Raw genomic sequence first — 6,421 nt, 5'->3', positions numbered from 1 at the left:
TGAAGCAGCAGTCAGGAAATCAAATGACATGTTGCATATGGCCAATCTACACAAGACCTCTTTAAAGTTTTTTGAAGAGCCTAAGAAGTGGGTTTATGGACCAAAGTGCCTGACCTAAGCTATGTTATTCTCATTATCTTCAGATTCATGTGAAAATTGGACATTGAATAAGGAAGACCATAGAAGAATTAATATATTTGAATCACGTTTTTGGAGAAGAACACTAAAAGAGCCATGAATTGCCTAAAAACAATCTGTGCTGATAGTAGTACAACCATAATGCTCCTCAGAAGCCAGGATGGTGGGACTTCTCCTCTCATATTTCTGATTTATTATCAAGTGGGATCAGCCCCTGGAGAAGGATACTATGCTTGGTAAAATGAACGGTCATATGAAAAAGGGAAGATTCCCAGAAATATGGATTGGCACAATTCAGTTGCACCAGTAATGGGCTCAAGTGTAACATTTGTGATGATGGCATAGAACTCGATAGTATTTTATTCTGTCTGCATAGGGCTGCACTGGGTAAGAACCAACTCAATGGTACCTACCACTACCAACAATTCTTATGCTTTATTTGGGAGTCCTGGTATGGTGTTGCAGATAAGCACTGGACTGCTAATTGCAATATTAGTGGTTTAAAGCCACTAGTAGCTCCTTGTCAACCCTATACAGGGTCTCCATGAGTCAGAGCCAACTTGATGGCATTTAGCAACAATAATCTTTATTTTAAGGGAATTGAAATTAAGATAGTGACAAACTTTGAAAAGAGAGGCTCTAATGTAGAGAATGAAATGATGGAACAGAAAGAATGGAAACCAATTAAAAGACGTCACAGTTCAAATGAGAGAGAGTAGTACCTTGGGCTAAGATGGTGATGGAGAGACATTCAGGGACTGAAGAGATACTGAAAAAGCAAAAATAATACAATGAGATAAGAAAGGAATGATGCAACAAGAGCTTCCTTTTAAATTTCTCCAGAAATCTCTTTGGCCATTGTTTTTATTTCTCTGTTATGGCTGCCAGTTTGTCACATCCTTGAAAGTTAAAAAGGAGCTGCTCTTTTGCAACTGTTTGGCTATCTAGGCAGAATTTCTTATGCATTTACTAAAGAAATTGTTTCAGCACCATTTACAGTAAAGAACACCTTTAGTTGTAGATACCCTGTAGTCTACACTTCTGTAACATGGTAGAACGAATTTTCCAGACCAAAATATGATCCTATTTAACCCTGTGGGAAATGAGTTATTTTCATAGCTGTTAACCTTGTTGCTTCTTCAACACGTCTGATTAACACACATAGGACGTCTACTTCCCAGGGCTTCATTCTTTCCAAAAGATTTGTTCCAGTTTATGAAATATTTTAAATGCAAAACCTGTAGAAATTTTGAAAAAATGTCTAAGCTTTTTCTCTGTAGCTTCCATTAATTGAACAAGCTGTTTATGACAGAAATGCAAACATATTTAAAGGTTTTGCTATAATTTTTCCTTCAAGTTCACAGTCAGCTATATGTAAATGTGTACAATGTTCTCCCCCAATTGCAGTATCTGATTTATTTGTTCACATCCAGTCATCTGCTCTGAAAGCATACCTATTTTTAAATCTTCTTCAGGCTATATTGGTAGATCACTATTTTATAGCAAATCTTATTACTAATAAGCAATCCTTGGAAGAAAGTTTAGTAGCGGGAAGATCCAAATTTAGCCAAGTAGTATTTTGACAGAGTCCCGGACTCATAAATCTGCAAAGGCAGGTATGGGTTAAAACATAGATTTTGATTATCAGTCTAATACTCTACCAGTTACCAGCTATATGTACTTGGAGAAGTTATTTAATCTGCCTAAGTGTCAGTTTCTTCCATCATAAAAGGAAGATAATAATATGTTATATATTCTATTGGTGTTAAGTGCTGTTGAGTCGATTCCAACTCATAGTGACCCTATATAAGGTTTCTGAGGAGCAGCTGGTAGGCTGAACCACCAACCTTGTGACTAGCAGTTCAGTGCTTATCCTACAGTGCCACCTCAGGAGTCCATATATTCTATTACACAACATAAAATATTCAGTGCCACCCCAGGAGTCCATATATTTTATTACACAACATAAAATATTGAGTTAAATAATATGAAAAGTGGTTGTCACAGAGAGACATATGGGAGCTACTTCATCATCAAAGTCATCATTGTCCAGTTTCCTGCTTTCCACCCAGCCTGGCCATCCACCAAAGGAGGAGGAGTATTTATCAGGAAAAGAGTGCACCAGCGATCTTTTGCATTCTGACTCATTTAAAGAGGCAAGATTGATTCAGTCATTTAGCATTAACAGTGGTGGTGGTGGTGGTGGTGGTGGTTATGTGCCATGGAGTCAGTTCCGATTCATAGTGACCCTGTATAGGGTTTCTGAGGCTGTAAATCTTTAGGGAGCAGAAAGCCTCATCTTTCTCCAATGGAATGGCTGGTAGTTTCGAATTGCTGACTGTGAGATTAGCAGCCATCTGACTCGTAACCACTATGCTACCAGAGCTCCTTAGCACTACCAGTAGACTTAAAGAATTGGGTAAATTCATTAACATGTGGAGAGAGACAGAGAAATTAACTGATATTTGCATATGTATTTGTTGAGAATGAAGGTTATCTAAAGGAATAAGCTGTAGTTCTGAAGACTAATGTATATGCAATATGAAATGTCTGATAGGCATTATTATTAAAACAAAATGGTGACAGCAGACTTGAGTCCCTTAGCTTATTGCTTTATTGCTTTTGAGATTTTTGTATGAACAAGCATTTTCTGATTTATTAAAGAATATATATTTAAGTACCCATTTGATATTAACAACCCTATGAGAAGAGCATGGTGGCTGTTCCCATTTTTAGGAAACTAAGGCTCAAAATGTAATTTCTTCATATCGTTGTTGTTGTTTAGTACCATTGAGTCAGTTTCAACTCATAGTGACCCTGTATAGAGTTTTTAAGGAGTAGCTGGTATGCTTGAACTGGCAACCCTTTGGTTAGCAGTCCAGTGCTTACCCTATAGCACCACACCAGGACATTAAGGAAATCATGGACAACATCTACACCCAAATTTTCTTATTTCCAAACTCATGGTCTTTTTACTGTACCAAAATAAATCCCAAATCCACATAGCTTGGCCTTCTCCGATCTACAGCTACATGTACAATTTGTTACAGACATAAATCATCAGCCTCAATAATAAATGCATAACATTTGGTCTCAGTGTAAAGTAGAAGGGCATGCATTTGTCTATGAGCCAAAAAAGACCCAAAGGGGCCAAAAGGCATACCACTTACATCTTAGGAAATCCTCTTACTAGAAGTAAAACATAGGACAGAGCTATGTTTTAATTCATTGTTCCCAGGCATCATATAAAGTTACTCTACTAACAAAATTGCTGGCAATATTCCTCACAATATTGTCCTACAATGCTTAAAATTTTCATAAGCATAAAGAATATCTATTTGTCTAATAAAGGCAATAAAAGAAAATAAAGTAAACCAGATTTGAAATAAAGCTATGTATTTCTGTCATGATTATAGAATATTTGTATAAGCAAATGCACTTTTGATATACATGGCTAGCATTTTTAGGAATACAAAGATATTCATAGGAAAAATGGTTAAAATGCATTCTTAGCTAAATTCAACTTTATGAGAAGTTATAACTAGGGTATAAAAATCCATAGTAGAAATGAAATAGGAATAGGATTACATCACTGATGATTGCTAATATTAATGGACCAGAGGGGACTAAGTTCCCTGAAGCTAGAAACATGTCAGAGAGGAAAGACATACAATTCAGCTTGAAAAGCAAAATCCATTAACCATGAAATAGGGAAACAAAAAAACAAAAAGAATCAAACTTTCTATATACCGTAACCTACTAGGAAACATCTATTAGTAAAAAAGATCTCTACTAAACAAAATGTTTCCAACTAAAAATAAATGAATTAAAGTCAAGAAATTTTTCAGAAAATTCATGCTATTCATATAATTTTGACCAGTTATAGCCATTAAGTAACAACACATTTCTCTGACTGCAGAGATAGATCTCAAAAGAATGCATGTTGATTGAAGTGCACATAAACTCATCTTTTTTTTTTTTTTTTAAGTTTTAAAAAATATCGCTGTAGCCTACACAAGTTTTTGTTTTCATTGTGAAATACTCAAACAACTTTTCAATCTGGAAAATTAGTCTTAGCCTCTCCAACAGAAAAATAAGCAATATGTTTTTCCCTCTTCAGTCTCAAACTTACATTTTCTAAGACTTAAAATGTCTCCTAGAATAATCTTTTCAAAATGAATCACACTAAAGAGAAGAGAGATGGCTCAAATCAATTACAGAGTTATTCATATAGCAGGACTCCCAAAAGGAAAAGATCAAGGTCACAGTAAGGGATCAAAGTGATTAAAGTAGAAGGTGGAGTAATATATGGAATTAGTCCAGGAAACATAGGCTTTTTATTACCTACGAGCATTAAAGAACTATATTTCCAGATGATTGACACATATCAACTTTTTAAATGTTGAACAGCTACATAAAGTGCAAATTCTTTTTGTACACTAACAATAAAGCAACCTCTAAGATGGTTCTAGAGATTCTTGCCTACTGGTATAATCTTTTCCTAAGTGTTGGCTGGGTCTAATAAAATACTTCTAATATTAAAAAATCTGGCAAAAGTTATAAAAATCCATTCGTAGATTAGGTTACAACTGTGATTTCTATCTCATTCTTATCCTCTTTTCTCAATCTACGTTGTTGTTGTTGTTGTCAGGTGCCATCGAGCTGGAACTGACTCATAGAGACCCCGTGCACAGCAGAACAAAACAATGTCCGATCCTGGGCCAACCTCACTACCGCTGCCACACTGAGTCCATCAATGATGCCACCTGGCTGATCCATCTCATTAGGGGTCTTCCTCTTTTTCTCTGACCCTCCACCTTACCCAGCATGACATCCTCCTCCAGCGACTGTTCCCTCCTGACAATATGTCCAAAGTAGGAGAGACGAAGCTTAGCCATCTTGGCCTCCCAGGAGCACTCTGGCTGCACTTCTTCCAAAACAGATCTATTGGTTCTTTTGGCAGTCCATGGCACTTTCAGTATTCTCCTCCAACACCACAACTCAAAGGCATCAATTCTTCTATGGTCTTCCTTATTCACTGTCCAGCTTTCGCATCTATATGAGGCTATTGAAAACACCATGGCCTGGGTCAGGCGCACCTTAGTCCTCAAGCTGACATCTTTGCTCTTCAATACTTTAACAAGGTCCTGTGCAGCAGATTTGCCCAATGCAATACGTCGTCTGATCTCTTCACTGCTGCTTCAGCGAGTGTTGATAGTTGATCCAATCTACGTTGCTCACTGTTACTCTCACTCTCGTACTTTCAGCTTGGTTACTCTCATAAAGCTATCTGCTGAGTTTTGGGTTATTCTATGGAAAACCCCATGGCAAAGAACAGCAGGCAGCTGCCAGCCTAAGATGACAAGAAACTGAAGTTTTCAGAGGAACTGAACTCTGCCAGCAACCATGTAAATAGGCCTGGAAGTGAATCCTTCCCCAGAAGAGCTTTGAAATGACTGCAATCTCTGGCAACACCTTGGTGACGAATTTAACAAAAAATTTTTCTTCTTTTTAATGTACAACTACTCTAGGCAGATTTCCCTTGCAGTGGACCAGAAGGGAAGAAGACCATGAGTTAGCCTAACTGGCGGCTCCTCATAGATATCTTCAACCATATCTCTTTCGCAACTTAGTACAGAATTTGATGTTCATTACTTTTGTCAAATTATTTTCATTAGAAGCAATTTACTATGTCCAGTAAAATACTTAAGAAGAGGAGATTGTACAAGGGCCATGAATATCAGTAGACAGGGATTGAATCACTGGGACCATCTCAAAGCTGCTTATCAAATATGCTTTAGTTTTTTTTGTGAGCAAACATTTGCACTTTAAGTAGTTGTTCAGCTACTTACAAGCTTATGAGAGACCCTAAGCCAGAAGACCCAGCTAAGCCACGTCCAAATTATTGACCCAGAAAAATGGTAAGATAATAAAAATTCTTTGCAACTACATTTGGAATTGACCAAACATCAATTTTTCATACTGTGATGACTTGTATGTTGCTATGACTCTGAAAGCAATGCTCCAATATTTCAAGAGCCACCTCATCATCAGAGGTTTGACAGATTTTAACAGAGCTTCCAAATTAAGAGACTAGAAAGAAAAACGTGATGATCTACTTCTGAAAACCAGTCAATGGAAATCCTAAGAATCATAAAAGAATATTGTTCAATATCTTTGATGTCTCAAGCGAGCAAAGTTTTGCTAAAGGTAATACAGAAACGGCTACAATCATACATTGACAGAGAACTTCCAGAGGTTCAAGCTGGATTCAGAAGAGGCC

The 6,421-nt window shown here is 37.0% G+C and overlaps 1 protein-coding gene across 1 annotated transcript in view; it reads right to left on the bottom strand.

Moving 5' to 3' along the window:
* The window catches only part of TRHDE (thyrotropin-releasing hormone degrading enzyme), a 798,400-nt gene that overhangs the window by 574,723 nt on the left and 217,256 nt on the right, over window positions 1-6,421 (bottom strand). The window lies entirely within an intron of this gene.

This window comes from Chrysochloris asiatica, unplaced genomic scaffold, assembly GCF_000296735.1.
Source record: "Chrysochloris asiatica unplaced genomic scaffold, ChrAsi1.0 scaffold00170, whole genome shotgun sequence".
In the NCBI taxonomy this organism is placed as follows: domain Eukaryota; kingdom Metazoa; phylum Chordata; class Mammalia; order Afrosoricida; family Chrysochloridae; genus Chrysochloris; species Chrysochloris asiatica.
This window is presented reverse-complemented; position numbering and strand designations above follow the sequence as displayed.